This window comes from Mesoplodon mirus, assembly GCF_964341445.2.
Source record: "Mesoplodon mirus genome assembly, chromosome: 9".
Taxonomy (NCBI): domain Eukaryota; kingdom Metazoa; phylum Chordata; class Mammalia; order Artiodactyla; family Ziphiidae; genus Mesoplodon; species Mesoplodon mirus.
Genome location: NC_138985.1, coordinates 45,305,084 through 45,330,782, shown reverse-complemented (window position 1 = coordinate 45,330,782; position 25,699 = coordinate 45,305,084). Strand labels below are relative to the sequence as shown.

At 37.9% G+C, this 25,699-nt stretch overlaps 1 long non-coding RNA gene across 1 annotated transcript in view; it reads right to left on the bottom strand.

The window, feature by feature from the left end:
* Positions 1 to 25,699, bottom strand: part of LOC309810845 — a 244,919-nt gene that overhangs the window by 121,757 nt on the left and 97,463 nt on the right. Inside the window, exon 3 of the long non-coding RNA XR_014295062.1 lies at positions 16,400 to 16,534. This is a non-coding gene — a long non-coding RNA (uncharacterized lncRNA). The remainder of the gene's footprint in view (positions 1 to 16,399; positions 16,535 to 25,699) is intronic.

The window sequence follows — 25,699 nt, the reverse complement described above, 5'->3', positions numbered from 1 at the left end:
GAGTGAGACAATAATAATGCAAAGCACTTTAGCCCAACAACAACAACAAAAATATTGTTTTAAAATACTTTTTTTGGGTGGGGTGTGCTACATTGTGCAAAGTTTTTAAGCAGAAGGTGATACTATTTTAGCAGAATATTTTTAAGGCATTTAATCACTGTCACAAATATGTGTTTCATGGATTCCACTTTCTCTTCTTGTATTTTCTCCTCAACCAACTGCTGTTGGGAGTTCACTTGCCACTGCTCCACTCAAGTGACTCTTGTCAAGGTCATGATGATTTCCATATTGCCAAGAGCAATGGTCACTTCTTTGACCTCCTTGTATTCTCAATAGCACTTGATACAGCTGATTTCCCTCCCTTTCTCTGCTCAGCAGCCAAATTATCTTTTTAATAGATAAACACATTATTTCACTACCCTACATTAAACCCTGAAATGGCTTTCCATGTCATATATAACAAATACAAACCTTTCCCCCTTGACTTCCATTGCCCTTCCTGATCTAGACACATTTCACTTTATTTTCTACCTTTCTCTCCTTGCCCAGTGCAATCCCTCCAGCCACCCTGACCTTCTTTCTGAACTTTGAACACTCTAAATGTGTTCCTGTCTCAGACTGGCTGGTTCCTCTACTTGGAATTCTCTCTCCATAGATCATTGCTGACTTCTTCTTGTCATCCAGTCTCAACTTAAATGTCTCCTCCTCAGAGAAGTACCTCTGATTAGATAGTACCCAGATTCCTCAGTTAGTCTGCCTCCCATTTCATATTCTTAATGAAATCTGTTATTATCTCAAGTTACCTTAAATATTTATTTTTACCATGCCTATCTCCCTCAAAGAAAGCAAGCTCCATGAAAACAGGGACACTGTATAGCTGAATGCCAAGATTAGAAAATGTTCTCCATAAATATTTATTGCACAAAAGATAAGGAACCCAGTTTCTCTTGCATCGTGTTCAAAGTGTCACTTCCTTCCCTAAACTTTAATCACTCTTAATATCAGTTCCACTTACCTGATATCTGTCATGTATTATCCTGTATTATCATGGATTTTTTCTACATGTATGTCTCCTTTCTCCAATTACTATAAGTTAAGAGATTTGTGGGATGAAACCATGTCAGACATTACTGTGTCTCCCAGAAACTCACGGGGCCTTGTTCACAATATCTCACTAAATATGTGATAGCATATTTATTTTAAAGGAAGACAAATTGACTCGAGTTATAAAAACCTAAATTATCCATTACTGAATAGCCAAAGGGAGAAAAAAAAATTGCTTAAGTGTTTTAATAAAAACATGTCCGCCCAAGAATTTACTGTCTAAAACTGATACATTTGCCTAGGCAGTAGGAAAGGAGTGAGAGATGAATTTCAGTTTTTATAAATGCTCAACCTAAATTATTTCAGTTCTTTAGAAAATTAGTTGTTACTTACGTTAAGAACAACTGGTCTATAGTCTAAATGTTAAAATAATGTAATCTATGGAAAATCACAACTTGGTTGAATACATTTTACTTTACATTTTGCATATCTTGTGATAGCTAGTACACACTCATGGGCAAAACGCCCATTGTCTACATTGAAAATGAGTCCTATTTCTAAATAACAAGTATAATTTTTTCTCTTCCGGGCTTGACACTCTGCAGTGACTCCCCACCACTGTACTCAGCGGTTCAAATTCTTTAGCATGCCTTTGTAAGACTTTTCAGGATTAAGCCTCTACTCACAATTTAGTCTCACCTCAATCTTTCCACTCCCCTCTTCTGGACCCTCTTTTGTCCAGCCCCCAACAAACACACACTCAATTCTAGACACAATAAAAAACGCAGATCTCCCAATGAACTCTACCACCTTCCCCTCTACCTTGTTTTCTCTGAAACAAACTGACGTCTTACCCACTCCTTCAGTTAGCCTGATTGACTCCCACTCATCATGAGTTGGAGATCAAATTCTCCAACTTCCCTACCGCTGTGTACCCTCCTGCCCAGATGGGGTTAGGCCCCTTCTATGGGATCTCACAGTGCTCGTGCCAGCCTGCATGGAGCAAGTATCACACTACTGACTGTCCTTTTTACCAGGCTGTCTCCTTGCAGTCACAGACAACTTCTTCTTCACCATTATAGCCCCAGTACCTTACCTGTAGTAGGGGCTTAACAAGTAGTTTTGAAGAAATGAATAAATGGATGGATGAGATTTTGTTATCAATGAATGTGGCTTATTAAAATGAGGATTAAAATAATTGATTACTTTCAAATATAATTTACTTGTATGGGAAAAAGAGTCATGGTAATAGTGGCCTATGGACTGGAAATTTTACATTCAATATCAGCAATTTGCTATGTTTGGAACAGAAATACATAGTCACAGTTCTTTGCTCAAAGCTACCTTCTTAGAAATAATTAAAATAAATAATTCTAAAACTATCTTTTAACAAATGCCTTTGCAAACACATCCCAAACATGCCCACAATTACCAAATGAACATTGAGATTTTCTCTTTTAGCCAGATTACCTCTATTGACCTGTAATAAGCAGTAAAAGAAAAATTATGGTAAGGAGAAATAGAGTCAAAAGTCTCTCTTGAGGGCATGACTATTTGGATAAATATTACTTAAGAACAGCTTAAAAGTAATTACTACTGTTTTTTCTTAAACATAAAACACATGTTGTGTTTTTCTCCAAGAGCAAAATACTTGAGTAGTCCACACAAACTATATCTAATGTGTTCACTTTACTGTCAATTGCATTTTGAACGTTTTCAAGAATAAAGGCCTTTAGAGGTAGAAATAATTGCCTTATTTTTTCAAGTTTTATTGAGATATGATTGACATATAACACTGTATTCGAGGGTACAATATAATGATTTGATATACGTATAAATTATAAAATGATTATCACAGTAAGTTAACATCCATCACTAAACCATTTTTAGTTAATAAACCAATACTTAATAATAAATAATTTTATTATTAAATAATAAATAAATCAATACTTGATTAATAATCCATTAATAATTCAATCATTTAAATAACTGCTTTGTTTTAAATGCAATTAGTTTAGGGGAGATTATACACATGCTGTAATTCTTAATTGTAACAATTAAGCTCTCTTTGTGATTTTGATGATTATTATTAACGAGTGTGCTATCTTTGGGTGTGTCTGGCTGACGGGGTACAACAGAAGAAAGAGACAACAAGGATTAAATTAAAATCAAAATGAAACAAAAACCATCTGGCCATACAGATGGAAAGATGAGGTCTTTCAGAGTAGAGTCATAAATCAGAGAAAGCAACAGTCCAGGCATAATGGAAGCCATTTACCACCTGCACCCCCCCTAATAATCCTTCCTTTCTTCCTTGCCAGGAGTTCTCGTTCACCCTAGCTAGGAGTGGACTGTGCAGCTGAGGCTCCCCAGTCCTGCTGTGGGATTCCCTCTTAGAGAAAGCTGCTCATGAGAAGGGAATAGAGTTTCTCTCCATTCTCCACAGAGGGAGAGGAGCCCTGGGGGTCGGTGGGTTTGAGGGATCACAGCAGCAGCAGACTGGGCAGGGTGTAGAGGAAGGTGAGGCTGACTTAGACAGAGGAGACCAGCTCCTGTGCTGAGAACAGTGGGGACCACAGGCAGAGGGATGATGTTCATCTAATACAGTATAAATAACATGTGGGCAATGATAAATAGTGCAGAAATATATTAATCACCCTGAAATAATTATTAACCTAATTCCTTTGTTAATAGGCACTAAACAACCTAAAAACAAGACATGAGTCCCCCAAAAGAAGTCACTTATGCTAAGCTCTATATCACAAAACTGAGACTTAATTACAGTTTTGATTCTCCCAGACATGGAATCTTAAACCAGTCGGGACTCTACTGATTACCACCAGTTAGTTAATCAGACTGATAGACCCCCATCATCTCCTATAAGGAAAGAAACCCTGCAATAATCAATCTGCTGCTTCCTGCCTAATACAACTTCCTTCTTCCTGCGCCCTCTGCCTATAAAACCTCGTGCCTTGTATAGCTCTTTGGAGCTCCTTTGTACCTGCTAGATTGGATGCTGCCTGATTCATGAATCCCTGAATAAAGCTAGTATGATCTTTAAAATGTACTCAGATGAATTTTGTTTTTTAATGTAACCATTAACACTGTCTTTTAAAATGTTACAAAACTATTTCACCAACGTTCTTTACTTGATTCTCACAACAGTATCATGAAGCAAATAATTTCACTTTTATCCACATTTTCTACATCAGGCAACTGTGTTCTATGAAAGTCAGGATTTGGGAAAGTTTTGGCAAGGCTAGACTGGGTTCCTAGGCTTAGATCATTCACTAGCTAGCAAGTAGCATCAGTACTTAAACTTAACGACTTGAAAACTTATTATTACTCAGTTTCAAGATCACAGTATTTATCAATTACAAATACATGAAGAGTGGTCAGTAAGAAATTTGACAAGCTAATAAATGTCATTAGCCTTGGTACTTCAACTTCCATTTTTATTCTTATTACCTGAATAAAATATTTTCTCTCGAATTCTTTAAGGAAAAAGCTAACATATTTCTATGTTAGTCATAAGAATAACACCTGAGATTCTGCAGAGTAAGTAAGACTTGGAATGGCATTTTGTCAGAAATTAAATTAAGCCAATTATTGTGGGAGGACGCTTATTCTTTATATTTTTCTTTATGTAGGAAGGAATTTAAATAATTTAAATTCTTATTTCAGAAGAAAGAAGTAGAAAAACATTGCCTGTAGGTTCTGACCAGAGTTTATGTCTCATGGTAATATGCACACAATTAACCATTGAACAACGCAGGCATTAGGGACACCGACCCTGCATGTAGTCGAAAATCTAAACATAACTTATAGTTGTCCCTCTGTGTCCCTAGTTCCTTGTATCTCCAGTTCTGCATCTGCTTATTCAACCAACTGGGCTCTTATAGTACGGTGGTATTTGCTGTTGAAAAAAACTTGCATATAAGTGGACCCATGCAGTTCAAACCTGTGTTGTTCAAGGGGCAACGATATATAAGAATTTGGATATGTGATTAGTGATTCCTAATGCCTTTGCAGACCTCTCTATGACTTGAACATAGGAATACATTTGCCTCCCCTTAGGACATAATATTTACATCAAATAAATATTTACACCGTTTGTCTGTTTTTCCTGTTTGTTTTTGAGTTTGTGGGTTTTAGAAAGACAATGTGCCCAACTACTGCACACTGACCTAGGATGGCTATGCCAGAAATTTCTGTGTAGCCTGTGACCTTAATAACAAATATGTGTATGATTCAACTCCCTTAACCACTTTCCAAAAAGGACTTTCTGTTCCTTCATAGCCAAGCTTTCAAAAGATGATAATATGGCACTATTCTCACACTTAGATTCCAGATCTACGTCTCTAATATGGCTTGGGCACAATGCTGCTCTCAACCCAAACCTGTCATCATCAGGGGCTAGGAGTTCATTCAGATGATGCTTGAAAAACTAGAAAGGTGTTACTACTTCAGAGATTGATTAACAGCTTCCAAGACTATGGATGAAGAGTTTTGAATCAAGGAAATGAACCAGGATTCTCCTTATGGCAAATCCAACTCTTGCATAGTTGAATGATTTTTGATTCTGCCCATAAAAATGTCAGCTCTTTTCCAAATAGCTTTAAAATGCTTTATTGGAGGAAGTAATGTTTTAGGACATGTTTGAGTACTAGAATACAGAATGCTTTTCAAACTGGAAGACCAAAAAAGACATGAAGAAAAAAAAAGTTTCCAAGCACAGATATAACATAAGAAAACCATCTGAAGCTGGAGTGGAATTATCAGACAAGGACCGTAAATACATCTATCTAAGACAAGTGGAGTTTGAAGAAGATGAAAAAATGTAGACTTATTAACAGAAATAAGGTATCGATTAAAACACTCCAAAACCCCTGATATTTGGAATAGGCTGTTTCCATTCCTTTTAGTTTTAGCATAGCATTGACAAAATGGAATGCAAGAAGACATTTGAGTTTATTTAAATATCATAAAATGGTGTTTGTACTGCTTCTAAAATTAAGACAATTTTTATAATACATAAAGGACAGGAAACAAACTCTACAAATAGAATGAAATCCATGTGGAATGGCTAAGTCATCCAGAATGAATGTGTGTGTGAATGTGTGTGTGTATGTGTATGTGTGTGTCTGTAACTTGAAATGCTCTCAATCATTTTGTCAAGCACATTTTCTCCTTTTGTTTTTTACTTGGATATTTGAAGGAAGATGTAATTCATATGTTTTTCATTCATTTACACTTGAGGTATTAAAATGCAGCCTGAATTATGTACCACGAGCCAGTTATTTCTGTTAAAAATGTCTCTTCTTGATTAAAAAAAATTTACACTAAATTAGAATCCAAAGCTGTTCATTCACAGCATCAACTCCTAGTCTAGAATATTCATATTCTCTTGACATATGAGAAGATGTTCTAAGTTTTACAAACAACTTTCTGGCACAATTAAAATCAAGGTCTTGCCTTTTCTGTCACTATTAATGACCACTGTATGCCACGACAAAATAATCATATCATAACGATCATTTCTACTTAGCTCCCTATTTCAAGGTTCAGTACATTTCATTATATCTATCCTACGAGACTCCAGACTTAGGAGTTCTTCCTTTATGCCTCTAATTCAGGTTTATAAAATAATTTTTATTTTCACCAAATACAGAGGATACTATTATATGCCCTAATAAAATCAAACAAAATACAAAACAGAACATAAAACAAAAACACAGTTTTATTTTTCAGGAATGTATGAACTTTATTTTGCACACAATATTATCTCTTGGTTTCCAGGTCAGCTTCTCTTGTCTGTTAACTGATTTATCTCCATTTGCAATGATTTATGTCATTTCCCCCCTCAAAAAGGTCTTCATTGTCAATTTTTATGGAGAAAAAAGCAAAAAGAGGAGAAGAAAGATCACATTGCAGCACTGGAAGCCAGATGTCACGGCCTTTGCTCTCAGCTGTCACCAGGCAGAGCTCCCAGAGTCACAGTGGCTCATTATCTGAGATGAGAGATGAGCTGTGCGGGTCCTGTAACCCTAACAGGGGGAGCTTCTGCTGTGGCTGGTTCTGTGGTAGCTTTTAATTCATCCTCCATGATACCAAATGCCATTTTCGGTGGTAGCCTACTCATGTTGACACTTGTTTCTGTATGCCATAGTTTAAAGAACCACACTATGAAATAGCTCTAGAATATACCTTGTAACATTTAGTCACAATAAGGGCATTTACTTACTTCCCAATTTTTTGTTGTTGGTGTTCAACTCTTTTAGCAAATTTCAGTTATATGATACAGTGTTATCAACTATAATCACCATGTTATACGTTAGATACTCAGACCTTATTCATCTTACAACTGAAAGTTTATACCTCTTAATGAATCTCCTCCTATCCCCCCCCCACCTTCCAGCAAACACTTTTCTACTCTCTGTTTCTATGAATTTGACTATTTTTGCTTTTAGAATTCTACATATACGTGCTATCATGTAGTATTTGTCATTCTCTGTCTGGTTTATTTCACTTAGCATAATGCCCTCCAGCTTCATCCACTGTTGTTGCAAATGATAGGATTTCTTCCTCTTTCAAGGCTAATATTCCATTGTGTATATATACCCCATTTTCTTGATCCATTCATTCATCAACAGATACTTAGGTTGTTTCCATACCTGGGCTCTTGTGAATAATGCTATGAACATGGGAGTACAGATATAGCTTCAAGAGATAATTTCATTTTGGGGGGATATATACCCAGAAGTGGAATTGCTGGATCAGATGGTGGTTCTATTTTTAATTTCTTTAGAAACTTCCAGATTGTTCTCCATAGAGGCTGCACCAATTTACATTCCCACCAACAGTCTATAAGGGTTCCCTTTTTTCCACATCCTCACCAGCATTTGTTATCTCTTGTCTTTGTGATAATAGCCACCCTTACACGTGTGAGGTGACATCTCATTGCGTTTCTGATTTGCATTTCCTGATGATTAGTGACGTTCGGCACCTTGGGCAACTGGATACATGCTTTGGAAAAAAATGTTTATTTAGGTACTTTGCCCTGTTTTTAATTGTTTTTTCTTTGCTAATGAGTTGTATGCATTTCTGGTATGTTTGGGATATTAACCTCATGTCAGATATGTGGTTTGCAAGTATTTTCTCCCATTTTCTAGGTTTCCTTTTCATTGTGCTAATGGTTTCCTTTGCTGTGAAGATGCTTTTTAATTTAACATAGTTCCATCTGCTTATTTTGTTTCTGTTGCCCCCAAATATTCATAAGAAATCACTGGATTAATACTCTCGAAGATAAGCAATATTGCAGAGAGCTCAAGATATGTTCTTGGTCCTTAGAACACAGAAAACATACTCTGCTTACATTCTACAGCTTAGTCAGTTTAATTAAGGTTATTACTTTCTGAGCTGTTTTATAAGCCAGGAGTAAGTCCACTGCCTTCTCCCTTGGCTATTTATTCAATAAGAAGCTTATGGTTACATAAAACTGAATTTTCCTGAAACATGTGTCAGTGTTTATTAAAGTGCCATAGTAATGTCTTATTAATAAGAATAATGTAAATATTCAGGATGTTATGAATTGAACTGTGCCCCCCAAAGACACATTCAAGTCCTGACCCTATGAATGTGATCTTATTTAGAAAGTTTTTGTAAATGTAATCAAGTTAAAATGAGGGCAAGCTGAATTTGGGTGCGGCCTAATCCAATATGACTGGTGTCTTTATAAGAGTAGGAAAATTTGGACGTGAACACAAAAATACAAAAAAGAGACTACTACGTGAAGACAGAGACAGAAATCAAATGCCTGGGGCTACCAGAAGCTGGAAGAGTCAAGGAACGATTTTCCTGTAGAGGCTCTGGAGAGACTATGGTCCTCCCAACACCTTGATTTTGAGCTTCTAGGCTCTAGAACTATGAGAGAACAAATTTCTGTTGTTTTAAGCCACCCAGTTTGTAGCACTTCGAGATACACCAAGCAGCTAGACGTAGAAGTCTTTCAATCTTGTAGGAGAGCCCTGGTGGTGTATTACAGTGTAGTGGTGTCCACTTCAATGCACTGTATTTGTAGTCAAAAAAATAATAAATCTATATTTAAAAAGAAATGAACTTGTTTTCTGAGGAGCTAAATTCCAAGTGTATTATACAGAACACATATAGTCAGAAGTGAAGATACTGCTACCCAAACTCAATGTTGCAAAGAACACTTCTCCATAAATACCCTTCCAGAAAAGGCTGTCCTCCAAGCTGGCTATTTGTTATACACTTTACCATAAGGACTGCATATCCTACAGACCACTGAATATGAAAATCATGTGCAAACATCTCATGTTTCTAGAGTTTTGGCTAGTGCTTTTTAGGCATGGCTTTATAATATGAAAAAACTGGTGATAGCTACTCAAATTAAATAACAAATAGCTTTGCATTTAGCTACTTGAGGGCAGGGATCATTTTAGATGGGCCATGGTATCCCATTCGCCCCACACAGTATGTGCCAGATTGTTGGTGCCAAAAAAGAGTTATGAAGTAATATGTAGACATTAGATATGTGTAAATGATTGGTTATACATGAAAAAGATAACCTGTAACTGAAAACTGAGTAAAAGTATTATTTACTAAGTACAAGGATACATTATTTAACTTAATTTTCAAAACATTTCTGTCAAATAGATATTATTCTCCCTGTTTTATGGACGGGAAACTTAGGCCCAGAAAGTTTTAAATGATGTTCCCAAGATCACATAGCTTGTCAATGATGTAAAAACAGTAGGTAGGAATGACTCACAGTCCAAATCTCTGTGCCACATTCTACGCTGTGTCCTATACCATAATCACCTTCTGGGGAAATGCCAACTCAAGACCTAGACTCCAGACTTCATTGTAAACTGTTATTTGCCTGGAAACTATTCACCTCAACTGTTTTTATCACAATTTGTCCACTTGAAGTGGGGAAGTGGGGTTAAAAATATTTGAAACCCCCTTTCTGATTTGAACAATATGAGTGTACATGTGTTAATGCTTAAATCACACCAGAAACTATCAAAAAGAATGGTCTCTGTTTTAAATCCAAGAAATTAGTTTTATAATTATATAACTAAAACTCTAACCAGATGGAGTCCCAAATGAATTATGTTAACTAACTCTCTTCTTTCTCTCTCATTGTGATTACAGAAATTTTATGTTAATTTTATCTATGCTATATATACTATTCTGGACATTCTTAACTACAATACCAACTACCTTGATTAAATATTTTTTAAAGCCATCACTTATCATCATTTGATATATAAAACACACTGTACTAGACTAGGTGCTTTAACTGCCCAGAATCTCTCTACATGAAGGAGCAGCTCTGCCAGCACATCATTCAAAATGATTGCCATGGAGCCAGCACTGGAGCAATGTAATTGTGTCTTCTGAAACCAAGCTTGGTGGATCCCAGTCCTGTCTCAGGTATCCGGAATTTGGAACTGAGAGTCAGGAAAACTGGCGGTCATTAAAACTGTATCACATGACTTCAATGTTCTAAGGAAGTCCAGAATTCCCAATGACCAAGGTCCCTAAAAGCTAGCCTGATGTGAAATCGGTTTCAAGGGCTTCTGAAAGACCAGCCAGAAGTAAACCAACCGAAAACTAATTGTGATAAGCCTGACCATAACAGAATTTAACCACCTTCTTGCAAATGAAATAAAATCATTTAGACATTTTATAATCATGCCCATCCTCCACCACATAAAACCATGCTATAGAAGACAAAAAATAACAAGTCACACTTAACACTACTGAACTGTACAATTAAAAATGGTTAAGATGGTCAATTTCATGTTTGTTTGTTTTTTTACCACCCCCCCAAAAAAAAACTCACAGAGAAATTAACTTGTTAGTTAAGAATATAGTGTTTATCCAGTTGAGGTTCTCTATTTCCCGACTGATGAGAACTTGGTTAAATTTACTAGTCATGACAAAGAGATGAGACACTTAATGTGGCCCTGAATAATAATAAAATTTAGTCTTGAAGAAATTGATAGACATTAGTAGTGGTGTACTGATAAATGTTTAACAACCATCTCTCAAACAACAAAACAGTGCTGATTTGTAAAATTAGTCAGTTTTCATGGTGTAAATATTACCACCATGCTTATTTTAAGCCACCAATGTCACATCAGTAAACACAGAATTGGGAACAGATGGACGGGCAAAATCAGCTCTCTTAAGTGGAATCCAGCACCCCATGGTGGGGACAAGGCAGAACAGAACCACCCCAAATGTCTGCTGTGTCTTCATTTCATTTGTGTCAAGTTCAAAATGTATTGATGTAGGAAAAGAAAAAGAGAACTAATATTTATGAAGTGGCTACTGTGTGCCAGACCTATTTTAAATTATCTCATTATAAAAAGCTATGAGGGAGATCAGCCAAGATGGCAGAGTTGAAAGACCCTGAGCTTACCTCCTCTCACAAGCACACCAAAATCACAACTATTTTCAGAACAACCATCAGTGAAAAATATCAGAACCTACCAGAAAAGATCTTCTACAACTAAAGACATAAAGAAGGAACTACAATGAGAGGGGCAGGAGAGGCAGACTCATGATACAGTCAATCCCATTCTCCCGGTGGGCGACCTGAAAACTGGAGGATAATTATATTGCAGAGATTCTCCCACAGGAGTGAGAGTTCTGAGCCCCTGGGCTCCCTAGCCCAGGATTCCTGCACCAGGAAGATGAGCCCCCAGAATATTTAGTTTTGAAGGCCAGCAGGGCTTAATATGGGGAGTCCCACAGGACTGGGAGAAACAGAGATTTCACTCTTAAAGGGCACACACAAAACCTCACCTACCCCAGGATTCAGGGCAAAAGCAGAAATTTCATAGGATCCTGAGCCAGACCTACTTGCTGGTTGGAGAGTCTCCTGGAGAGGTGGCGGGGCCACTGTGGCTCACCCTGGGGACATCATACACATAGATGACACCCATTCTTGGGAGCTCCTTCTACCACGTGGATGCTGGTGCTGGCAGGCACTATGGTGGAATCCTCCCTCTAGCTCCAAGACCTGGACCCACCCAACAACCTGTGGGCACTAGTGCTGGGACACTTCAGACCAAGCAACTAACTGGATAGGGACACAGCCCCACTCAGCTTTAAAAACTCCTGAACTTGCAGCTGCCTCCAGATACGGCCTTGTTCACCAGATGGCCCAGGACCCAATTCCACCCACCAATGGGCAGGCACCAGGCCCAGAACCCCTGGGCCCTGGCCCTGCCCTTAGGAAGCCTGCTCTAGCCTCTGGGGCAACCTCACCTACCACACAGCGGATACCAGACACAAGAAAACCATAATCCTGCAGCCTGCCCAGAGCAGGCCAGACCCTGCCCTGGGGCCAGCTGGGCCCTGGCCCTGCCCACTAGCAGGCCAACACAAGCTTTGGGACACCCAGGACCCCATACCCAACTGTGTCAGGAATCAACCCCCCCAACAGCTATATGACACCAGCTCTGAGACCCCTGGGCCCTGCAAACAGACTCCAAGACCTGGCTATGCCTGCCAGTAGACTGGCACTAACCCGAGGACATGGCTTCATGTGCCAGTGGGTGGGCAATATCCCAAGTATTCTAGACCCTGACTCCATTCACCAGTGAGGCAGCACTAGCCCCAGGGCCCCCTGGGATCCCGTGGTCAGCTGCCTCATGACCCAGACCCCACCCCCCCAACCAGCAGCCTCTGCACAAGGTAGGACCTGGCAACCAATCAGACTGGGGGCCACACAAGCCTACCAGACTGCCCTCAGTGTCAGCCTTCCACAACAGAAGGACGCAAGCAGCCCTCATAGGGGGAACCCCTAGAGCATATAGCTTGGGTGATAAGAGGGGAATACGCTGCTGGGATGCATAGGACTTTTCCTACAGGAGGCCATTTCTCCAAGGTCCAGAAATGTAACTAACCTACCAAACACATAAAAATACAAACAGCAACTTAAGCAAAATGAGGGGACAGGGGAACATGTTGCAGAGGAAGAAACAAGATAAAATCCCAGAAGAAGAACTAAGTGAAGTGGAGATAGGCAATCCACCCAAGAAGGAGTTCAGGGTAGTGATTGTAAAGATGATCAAAGAACTCAGGAGAAGAATGGATGTGCAGAGCAAGAAGTCAGAAGTTTTTAACATGGAGTTAGAAAATATAAAGAACAAACAGTGATGAAGAATACAAAAAGTGAAATGAAAAATACACTTGAAGGAAAAAAATAGTAGACTAAATGATACAGAGGAGCAGATCAGTGAGCTGGAAGACAGAGTAGTGGAAATCACTGCTGCTAAACAGAAAAAAGAAAGAAGAATGAAAAGAAATGAGGACAGTTTAAAAGACCTCTGGGAAACAGCAAGCACACTAATATTTGCATTATAGAGGTCCCAGAAGGAAAAGAGAGAGAAAAAGGAACAGAGAACACATTTGAAGACATAATAGCTGAAAACTTCCCTAACCTGAGAAAGGAAACCGTCACCCAAGTCTAGGAAATGCAGAGAGTCCCATACAGGATGAACCCAAAGAGGAACACACCAAGACACACTGTAGTTAAAAATGACAAAAAATAAAGATAAAGAGAGAATATTAAAAGCAGCAAGGGAAAAGTAACAAATAACACACAAGTGAACTCCCTTAAGGCTATCAGCTGATTTTTCAGCAGAAACTCTGCAGGTCAGAAGGGAGTGGCATGATATATTCAAAGTGATGAAAGGGAAAAACCTACAACCAAGAATAATCTGCCCACCAAGGCTCTCATACAGATTTGATAGAGAAATGAAAAGTTTTACAGACAAGCAAAAGCTAAAAGAATTCAGCACCACCAAACCAGCTTTACAAGAAATGTTAAAGAAACTTCTCTAAGTGAAAAAGAAAGGGCCACAACTAGACACATGAACATTACAGCATGAAAAAACTCATCCAGAAAAGCAAACATACAGTAAAGGTAGGAAATCATTCACACACCTGGTAGGAAGGTTAAAAAAACAAAAGTAGTAAAATCATCTATATCCACAATAAGCTGTTAGGGGATACACAAAACAATTAGATATAAAATATGATATCAAAAAATTGTGTGGGGAGGAGAGTACAAGTGGAAGGTTGCTAAAATGTATCTGAAAGTAAGAGATCAGCAACTTAAAACAATTATATATATATAGCTGTATAAAAACCTCATGGCTTTTTAAACCTCATCACAAACCAAAAATCTATAATAGATACATACACAAAAAAGAAAGAGAAATCAAAACATAAAACTAAAGAGTCATCAAATCACAAGAGAAGATAACAAAAGAAGGAACAAAAAATACCTATGAAACAACCCCAAAACAATTAACAAAATGGCATACATATCAATAATTACCATAAATGTAAATAGACTAAATGCTCCAATCAAAAGACAAAGAGTGGCCGAATGGATACAAAAACAAGACCCGTATATATGCTGCCTACAAGAGATCCACTTCAGATCTAAAGACACATACAGACTGAAAGTGAGGGGATGGAAAAAGGTTCTCCATGCAAATGGACATCAAAAGAAAGTCTGGGTAGCAATACTTATTTCAGACCTTAAAGTAAAGATTGTTACAAGAGACACAGGAGGACATTATATAATGATCAAAAGATCAATCTAAGAAGAAGATACAACAATTGTAAATACATATGTACCCAACATAGGAGCACCTAAATATATAAAGCAAATATTAATGGACATAAAGGGAGAAATCAACAGTTACACAATAATAGTACTGGACTTTAACATCCCACTTACATCGACATACAGATCATGCAGACAATCAATAAGGAAGCATTGGCCCCTAATGACACATTAGACCAGATGCACTTAATATATAGAGAAAATTCCATCCCAAAGCAGAATACATATTCTTTTCAAATGCACATGGAATATTCTCCAATATAGATCACATGCTAGGCCACAAAACAAACCTTGGAAAATTTAAGAGAATTGAAATTATATCAAGCATCTTTTCTGAACAGAACACTATGAGATTAGAAGTCAACTACAAGAAAAAAAACTGCAAAAAATACAAACACATGGAGGCTAAACAATATGCCACTAATGAACGAATGGATCACTGAAGAAATCAAAGAGGAAATGAAAAAATACCTAGAGAAAAATAAAAACAAAAGCATGACAATCCAAAACCTATGCGACACAGCAAAAGCAGTTCTAAGAGGGAAGTTTATAAAAACACAAGCTTACCTTGGGAAACAAGAAATATCTCAAATAAGCAACCTAACAATACACCTGAACGATCTAAAGAAAGAAGAAAAAACAAAACCCAACATTAGCAGAAGGAAAGAAATTATAAAGATCAGAGCAGAAATAAATGAAATAGAGACAAAAAAAAGAGAAAAAAATCAATGAAACTAAAAACTTGTTCTTTGAAAAGATAAACACAATTGATAACCTTTAATCAGACTCATCAAGAAAAAAAAAGGAAGCGGACCCAAATCAACAAAATTGGAAATGAAAAAGGAGAAGTTCCAACTGACACTACAGAAATATAAAAGGTCATAAGAAACTACTACAAACAACTATATGCCAATAAAATGGACAACTGAGAAGAAATGGATAAATTCTTAGAAATGTACAATCATCCAAGACTGCACCAGGAAAAAATAGAAAATAGGAACAGACCAACTACCAGTAATGAAACTGAATCACTAATTTAAAAACTCCCAACAAACCAAAGTCCAGGACAAGACGGCTTCACAGGTGAATTATACCAAACATTTAGAGCAGAGTTAACACCTAGCCTTCTCAAACTATTCCAAAAGACTGCAGAGCAAGGAACATTCCTGAACTCATTCTATGAGCGAGCATTACCCTGACACCAAAACCAGACAAAGGTATCACAAAAAAGAAAATGACAAGCCAATATTACTGATAAACATAGATGTAAAAATCCTCAGCAAAATATTAGCAAACTGAACCAACAATACATTAAAAGGATTATATGCCATAATCAAGTGGGATTTATCCCAGGGAGGCAAGGATTTTTTAATATCCACAAATCAATCAATATGATACACCACATTGACCAACTGAAGAATAAAAACCATGTGATCATCTCAACAGATGCATAAGGAGCTTTTGATAAAATTCAACATCCATTTGTGATAAAAAAAAAAACTTTCCTGAAATTAAATTTCTGGATGGATTTTTTTTTCTCATTAAAAAATCCTTTTAAATTCTCCCAGGTAAAAGATTACAGATAATGAAAAGTCATTATCTTTATCATCATCAATCTGTTATTTTCTGAATGCTTATCTAAATTGAAGGCTATAGCAGCTTACAAGTGCTTACCTTTGGAGCACAGGTGACAAAGGGGTAAACTGGAAGTTTCTGCTGGTAGCCTAGTGTGAAGGTGTGATCTGTATCCTGTCAACTCTTCCTCTCTCACAAAGACTGATGTTGATATTTACAGAAGATTATTGGTCCCTGAAAGAAAGACAGTAAAAACGATGCCAGTTATGTTTCAAAAGTATCAGTGGAACATGAGAGCTTCAAATTTCTATCTGCATGCCAATTTTAACGTATTCAAAAGTTCTTTTAGAAAAGTATATTTTCATCATTCAAATAATTACCCAAGTTAGAGTACTAAAATCATAGAAATCTGGAATGGAGAATGCTAAAAGAACTCTTGGGATATACTCCTCTTACAGATGAAGAAAGAATAATCACACCACTTTTCTTTAAAAAGAGAAGGCAGATATTGGCTCCTAGAGAAGCAGCTCCCATCGCATCACACTGATGTGTGGTGCTGCAATTCAGAATATTTATATTTTACAGAATTCTCACTTTAATGTCTAATTCCAGAAACAGCAGCTCTCCTTAATGGTATCATCTCTATTTTACAAATTTTCAGTACATTCAGATATTTATATCATTAAGAATCAATGTAGAGAAAAGGGAACCCTCCTACCCTGTTGGTGGGAATGTAAGTTGGTGCAGCCACAACAGAAAACAATATGGAGGTTCCTCAGAAAACTAAAAATAGAACTACCATATGATCCAGCAAGCCCACTCCTGGGAATACACCCAGACAAAACTATAATTCAAAAAGATACATGCACCCCTATGTTCAGAGCAGCACTATTCACAATAGCCAAAACATGAAACAACCTAAAGGTCCATCGACAGATGAATGGATAAAGAAGATGTGGTACATGTATACAATGGAATATTACTCGGCCATAAGAAAGAACAAAATAATGCCATTTGCAGCAGCATGGATGTGACTAGAAATTGTGAAATCTAAAATATGGCACAAATGAACCTCTAAAAGAGACACAGACTCATAGACATAGAGAACAGACTTGTGGTTGCCAATGGGGAGGGGGAAGGGAGAGGGATGGACTGGGAGTTTGGGGTTGGTAGAGGCAACCTATTACATTTAGAATTGAAAAACAACAGGGTCCTAATGTATGGCACAGGTAACTATATTCAATATCCTATGATAAACCATAATGGAAAAGAATATAAAAAAGAATGTATACATGTGTATAACTGAGTCACTTTGCTGTACAGCAAAGATTGACACAACATTGTAAGTCAACTATACTTCAATTTAAAAAATTCATCTAAAAAGAAAGAAAGAATCAACGCCTGGGCTAGACTAAATTATCAGGGGTAATTCAGATCTTTCCATTCCTTATCTCCCATCATTGGTGAAACTTAAAACTTTTATGTGGAATCTAGAGTTCACAGTTTCAACTATATGTTTGATTTTGTATTACTGATATGTATGAATTATATAAAATATACAATACCCCAAACAGTTGTTTTTGCACTGGTTCTACCTTTAACAGGAATGTAATTGGCAATAAAGTATAATGAAATCAACAATGACACATGCTGGTATAAGGAAAAGAAAAACCTTCAGATTCCAATCACAGTATCCCCAGGAAAGCTGGTACTAGTAATAGCTAAAGTTAACATACTGTATTACATGCCTTAAATGAATCATAATCTAATTATTATAACTTCAAAGCAGGAGCTACGATTAATCCCATTTCTCACTTGAGGAAACTAGGGCAGGGAGAAGTTGGGTCACTTGTCTAAGGCTACTAATCATTATGGAAGCCAGACTTTGAACTCAGGTAACCATCTTTAGAGCCTTGGGCACTTAACTAGACTCCCCCACCTCTATCTCTGAGGTCTGATGGGCCCCTGCCACACCCCAAGAATTGCTCACTCTCTCCTGCAAACAGAAAACATACTTGGGGCTAAGGAGTGATGGAGATGGCAGGAGAGCAGAGGCTCCTATGCTCTGTTCTTCCCTCCCTACTTCCCTCTCTTCCTCCCCAGGGATGGAATTAATGTTCCTCTGCCCCCCCCAGTCCACAAACTCCTTGCAAGCATGACTGTAGGGCTATATGGTGTTCAGCATTCTATCTCCAGCATCTAGTGCAATATGGACACATAATAGGCACTTATCATTGTACTTGCTGAATCAATGAATGAATCCTTTCTGTGCTGTGTTAAATGAGACGATGTACGGGACACACAGAGCTTCCCACAATACCTGACGTATACCAGATACTTAATAAATATTAGTTGTTGCTATTCTACTATTACTGCCTATTGTTACTACTATTTGTCTACAAGATAATTTTAAGCAGAATATAAACGTTTTATTTCATTGTTCCTCTCATTTTTCAATTATTTTTTTAACTTCTTTATTTATTTTTGGCTGTGTTGTGTCTTCGTTGCTGCACATGGGCTTTCTCTAGTTGTGGCAAGCGAGAGCTACTCTTCATTGCAGCGCGCGGGCTTCTCATTGCAGTGGCTTCTCTTGTTGTGTAGCACGGGCTCTAGGTGAGCAGGCTTCAGTAACTGTGGCATGCGGGCTCAGTAGCTGTGGCTCGTAGGCTCTGGAGCACAGGCTCAGTAGTTGTGGTGCACAGGCTTTGTTGCTCCATGTCATGTGGGATCTTCCTGGGCCGGGGCTGGAACCCATGTCCCCTGCATTGGCACACGGATTCTTAACCACTGTGCAACCAGGGAAGTCCCCCTCTCATTTTCTATTTGTTAACATTTTTCTTGGAGTATAATTGCTTTATTATGGTGTTTTAGTTTCTGCTTTATAACAAAGTGAATCAGCTATACATACACATATATCCCCATATCTCTTCCCTCTTGCACCTCCCTCCATCCCACCCTCCCTTTCCCACCCTTCTAGCTGGTAACAAAGCACTGAGCTGATCTCGCTGTGCTGTGCAACTGTTTCCCACTACCTATCTATTTTACATTTGGTAGTGTATATATGTCCATATATACACTACAACTCCCTCACTTGGTACCAGCTTACACTTCCCCCTCACTGTGTCCTCAAGTCCATTCTCTAGTAGGTCTGCATCTTTATTCCCGTCTTGCCCATAGGTTCTTCATGATCATTTTTTAAAATTCCATATATATGTGTTAGCATACAGTATTTGTTTTTCTCTTTCTAACTTACTTCACTCTGTATGACAGACTCTAGGTCCATCCACCTCACTACAAATAACTCAATTTCGTTTCTTTTTATGGCTGACTAATATTCCATTGTATATATGTGCCACATCTTCTTTATCCATTCATCTGTCGATGGACACTTAGGTTGCTTCCATATCCTGGCTATTGTAAATAGAGCTGCAATGAACATTGTGGTACATGACTCTTTTTGAATTATGGTTTTCTCAGGGTATATGCCCAGTAGTGGGATTGCTGGGTTGTATGGTAGTTCTATTTTGAGATTTTTAAGGAACATCCATACTGTTCTCCATAGTGGCTGTATCAATTTACATTCCCACCAACAGTGCAAAAGGGTTCCCTTTTCTCCCCACCCTCTCCAGCATTTATTGTTTGTAGGTTTTTTGATGATGGCCATTCTGACTGGTGTGAGGTGATACCTCATTGTAGTTTTGTTTTGCATTTATCTAATGATTAGTGATGTTGAGCATTCTATCGTGTTTGTTGGCAATCTGTATATCTTCTTTGGAGAAATGTCTATTTAGGTCTTCTGCCCATTTTTAGATTGGGTTGTTTGTTTTTTTTGATATTGAGCTGCATGAGCTGCTTATAAATTTTGGAGATTAATCCTTTGTCAGTTGCTTCATTTGCAAATATTTTCTCCCATTCTGAGGGTTGTCTTTTCGTCTTGTTTATGGTTTCCTTTGCTGTGCAAACAGCTTTTAAGTTTCACTAGGTCCCATTTGTTTATTTTTCTTTTTATTTCCATTTCTCTAGGAGCTGGGTCAAAAGGATGTTGCTGTGATTTATGTCATAGAGTGTTCTGCCTATGTTTTCCTCTAAGAGTTTGATAGTGTCTCACCTTACATTTAGGTCTTTAATCCATTTTGAGTTTATTTTTGTGTATGGTGTTAGGGAGTGTTCTAATTTCATTCTTTTACATGTGGCTGTCCAGTTTTCCCAGCACCACTTATTGAAGAGGCTGTCTTTTCTCCACTGTACATTCCTGCCTACTTTATCAAAGATAAGGTGACCATATGTGCGTGGGTTTATCCCTGGGCTTTCTATCCTGTTCCATTGATCTATCTTTCTGTTTTAGTGCCACTACTATACTGTCTTGACTACTGTAGCTCTGTACTGTAGTCTGAAGTCTGGGAGCTTGATTCCTCCAGCTCCGTTTTTCTTTCACAGGATTGCTTTGGCTATTTGGTCTTTTGTGTTTCCACACAAATTGTGAAATTTTTTGTTCTGGTTCTGTGAAAAATGCCAGTGGTAGTTTCATAGGGATTGCATTGAATCTGTAGATTGCTTTCGGTAGTATAGTCATTTTCACAACGTTGATTCTTCCAATCCAAGAACATGGTATATCTCTCCATCTATTTCTGTCATCTTTAATTTCTTTCATCAGTGTTTTATAATTTTCTACATACAGGTCTTTTGTCTCCTTAGTTAGGTTTATTCCAAGGTATTTTATTCTTTTTGTTGCAATGGTAAATGGGAGTGTTTTATTAATTTCAATTTCAGATTTTTCATCATTAGTGTATAGGAATGCAAGGGATTTCTGTGCATTAATTTTGTATCCTGCTACTTTACTAAATTCATTAATTAGCTCAAGTAGTTTTCTGGTAGCATCTTTAGGATTCTCTATGTATAGTATCATGTCATTTGCAAACACCTGACAGCTTTACTTCTTCTTTTCCAATTTGGATTCCTTTTTTTTCTTTTTCTTCTCTGATTGCTGTGGCTAAAAATTCCAAAACTATGTTGAATAACAGTGGTGAGAGCAGGCAACCTTGTCTTGTTACTGATCTTAGTGGAAATGGTTTCAGTTTTTCACCATTCAGGATGATGTTGGCTGTGGGTTTGTCATATATGGCCTTTATTATGTTGAGGTAAGTTCCCTCTCTGCCTACTTTCTGAAGGGTTTTTATCATAAACCGGTGTTAAATTTTGTCGAAAGCTTTCTCTGCATCTATTGAGATGATCATATGGTTTTTCTCCTTCGATTTGTTAATATGGTGTATCACATTGATTGATTTGTGTATATTGAAGAATCCTTGCATTCCTGGGATAAACCCCGCTTGATCATGGTGTATGATCCTTTTAATGTGCTGTTGGATTCTGTTTGCTAGTATTTTGTTGAGCATTTTTGCATCCACATTCATCAGTGATATTAGTCTGTAGTTTTCTTTTTTTGTGACATCTTTTTCTGGTTTTGGTATCAGGGTGATGGTGGCCTTGTAGAATGAGTTTGGGAGTGTTCCTTCCTCTGCTATATTTTGGAAGAGTTTGAGAAGGATAAATGTTAGCTGTTCTCGAAATGTCTGATAGAATTCGCCTGTGAAGCCATGAGGTGCTGGGCTTTTGTTTGTTGGAAGTTTTCTTTTTTTTTTTTTTTTTTGCGGTCCGCGGGCCTCTCACTGTTGTGGCCTCTCCCGTTGCGGAGCATAGGCTCCGGACGTGCAGGCCCAGCGGCCAAGGCTCACGGGCCCAGCCACTCTGTGGCATGTGGGATCTTCCCAGACCGGGGCACGAACCTGTGTCCCCTGCATCGGCAGGAGGACTCTCAACCACTGCGCCAGCAGGGAAGCCCTGTTGGAAATTTTTAATCACAGTCTCAATTTCAGTGATTGTGACTGGTCTGGTCATATTTCCTACTTCTTCCTGGTTCAGTCTCGGAAGGTTGTGCATTTCTAAGAATTTTTCCATTTCTTCCAGGTTGTCCATTTTATTGGCATATAGTTGCTTGTAGTAATCTCTCATGATCCTTTCTACTTCTGCAGTGTCAGTTGTTACTTCTCCTTTTTCATGTCTAATTCTATTGATTTGAGTCTTCTCCCTTCTTTTCTTCATGAGTCTGGTTATTGGCTTATCAATTTTGTTTATCTTCTCAAAGAACCAGCTTTTAGTTTTATTGATCTTTGCTATCATTTCCTTCATTTTTTTTCATTTATTTCTGATCTGATCTTTATGATTTCTTTCCTTCTGCTAAATTTGGGAGTTTATTGTTCTTCTTTCTCTAATTGCTTTAGGTGTAAGGTTAGGTTGTTTATTTGAGATGTTTCTTGTTTCCTAAGGTAGGATTTTACTGCTGTAAACTTCCCTCTTAGAACTGCTTTTGCTGCATCCCATAGGTTTTGGGTCATCATTTTTTCACTGTCATTTGTTCCTAGGAATTTTTTGATTTCCTCTTTGATTTCTTCAGTGATTTCTTGGTTATTTAGTAGAGTATTATTTAGCATCCTTGTGTTTGTATTATTTACAGATTTTTTCCTGTAATTGATATATAGTCACATAGCATTGTGGTCAGAAATGATACTTGATACGATTTCAATTTTCTTAAATTTACCAAGGCTTGATTTGTGACCCAAGATATGATCTATCCTGGAGACTATTCCATGAGCACTTGAGAAGAAAGTGTATTCTGTTGTTTTTGGACGGAGGTCCTATAAATATCAATGAAGTCCATCTTGTTTAATGTATCATTTAAAGCTTGTGTTTCCTTATTTATTTTCATTTTGGATGATGTGTCCATTGGTGAAAGTGGGGTGTTAAAGTCCCCTACTATGAGTGTGTTACTGTCGATTTCCCCTTTTATGGATGTTAGTATTTGCCTTATGTATTGAGGTGCTCCTATGCTGGGTGCATAAATATTTACAATTGTTATATCTTCTTCTTGGATTGATCCCTTGATCATTATGTAGTGTCTTTCTTTGTCTCTTGTAATAGTCTTTATTTTAAAGTCTATTTTGGGGCTTCCCTGGTGGCGCAGTGGTTGAGAGTCCGCCTGCCGATGCAGGGGACACGGGTTCGTACCCCAGTCTGGGAAGATCCCACATGCAGAGCGGCTGGGCCCGTGAGCCATGGCCGCTGAGCCTGCGCGTCCGGAGCCTGTGCTCCGCAACGGGAGAGGCCGCGGCGGTGAGAGGCCCACGTACCACAAAAAAAAAAAAAATAAAAAAAAATAAAGTCTATTTTGTCTGATATAAAAATTGCTACTCCAGCTTTCTTTTGATTTCCATTTGTATGGAATATTTTTTTCCATCCCCTCACTTTCATTCTGGATGTGTCCCTAATTCTGAAGTGGGTCTCTTGTAGACAGAATATATACAGGTCTTGCTTTTGTATCCATTTATCCAGTGTATGTCTTTTGGTTGGAGCATTTAATCCATTTACATTTACGGTAATTATCAATATGTATGTTCCTATTACCATTTTCTTAATTGTTTTTGGTTTGTTATTGTAGGCCTTTTCCTTCTCTTGTGTTTACTGCCTAGAGAAGTTCCTTCAGCATTTGTTGTAAAGCTGGCTTGGTGGTGCTGAATTCCCTTAACTTTTGCTCGTCTGTAACTGTGTTAACTACTTTGTTGAATCTGAATGAGACCCTTGCTGGGTAGAGTAATCTTGGTTGTAGGTTTTTCCCTTTCATCACTTTAAATATGTCTTGCCACTCCCTTCTGGCTTACAGAGTTTCTGCTGAAAGATCAACTGTTAACCTTATGGGGATTCCCTTATATGTTATTTGTTGTTTTTCTCTTGCTGCTTTTTAAATTTTTTCATTGTATTTAATTTTTTATAGTTTGAGTAATATGTGTCTTGGCATGTTTCTCCTTGGATTTATCCTGCATGGGATACTCTGCGCTTCCTGGATTGACTATTTCCTTTCCCATATTAGGGAAGTTTTCAACTATACTCTCTTCAAATATTTTCTCAGTCCCTTTCTTTTTCTCTTCTTCTTCTGGGGCCCATATAATTCGAATGTTGGTGTGTTTAGTATTGTCCCAGTGGTCTCTGAGACTGTCCTCAATTCTTTTCATTCTTTTTTCTTTATTCTGCTCTGCAGTAGTTATTTCTATGATTTTTTCTCTCAGGTCACTTATCCGTTCTTCTGCCTCAGTTATTCTGCTATTGATCCCTTCTAGAGAATTTTTAATTTCATTTATTGTGTTGTTCATCATTGTTTGTTTGCTCTTTAGTTCTTCTAGTTCCTTGTTAAACGTTTCATGTATTTTCTCCATTCTATTTCCAAGATTTTGGAACACGTTTACTATCATTATTCTGAATTCTTTTTCAGGTAGACTGCCTATTACCTCTTCATTTGTTAGGTTTGGTGGGTTTTTACCTTGCTCCTTCATCTGCTGTGTGTTTCTTTGTCTTCTCATTTTGCTTAACTTACTGTGTTTGGGTCTCCTTTTCACAGGCTGCAGGTTCGTAATTCCCGTTGTTTTTGGTGTCTTCCCCCAGTGGCTAACGTTGGTTCAGTGGGTTGTGTAGGCTTCCTGGTAGAAGGGACTAGTGCCTGTGTTCTGGTGGATGAGCCTGGATCTTGTCTTTCTTGGTGTGCAGGTCCACGTCTGGTGGTGTGTTTTGGTGTGTCTGTGACCTTGTTATGATTTTCACCAACCTCTCTGCTAATGGCTGGGGTTGTGTTCCTGTCTTGCTAGTTGTTTGGCATAGGGTGTCCAGCACTGTAGCTTGCTGGTTGTTGAGTGGAGCTGGGTCTTGGCTTTGAGATGGAGATCTCTGGGAGATTTTCGCTGTTTGATATTACGTGGGGCTGGGATGTCTCTGGTGGACCAATGTCCTGAACTTGGCTCTCCCACCTCTGAGGGTGGAGCACCAAGAGCCTGTCATCCACACGGCTCAGAATAAAAGGAAGGAAGGAAGGAGGGAAGGAAGGAAGGAAGGCAAGGAAGGAAGGAAGGAAGGAAGAGAGAAAGGGAGAAAGGGAGGAAGAAAGGAAGGAAGGAAGGGAGGGAGAAAGAAAGAAAGAAAGAGAGAGAGAAAGAGAAAGAGAGAAAGGGAGGAAGGGAGGAAGAAAGGAATTGAGGGAGAAAAAAAGAAAGAAAGAAAGAAAGAGAAAAAAAGAAAGGAAGAAAGAAAGATAAAATAAAATAAAGTTATTAAAATTAAAAAAAATTAAAAAAAAATTTTAAATAAAAAAAAGAACCAAACCAAAAAGCAAATCCACCAACGATAACAAGCGCTGAAAAATATACTAAAAAACAAAAAACAAAAAACACGGAGAGACAGAACCCTAGGACAAATGGTAAAAGCAAAGCTATACAGACAAAATCACACACAGAAGCATAAACATAAACAGTCACAAAAAGAGAAAAAGGGAAAAAATATATATATATATATCATTGCTCC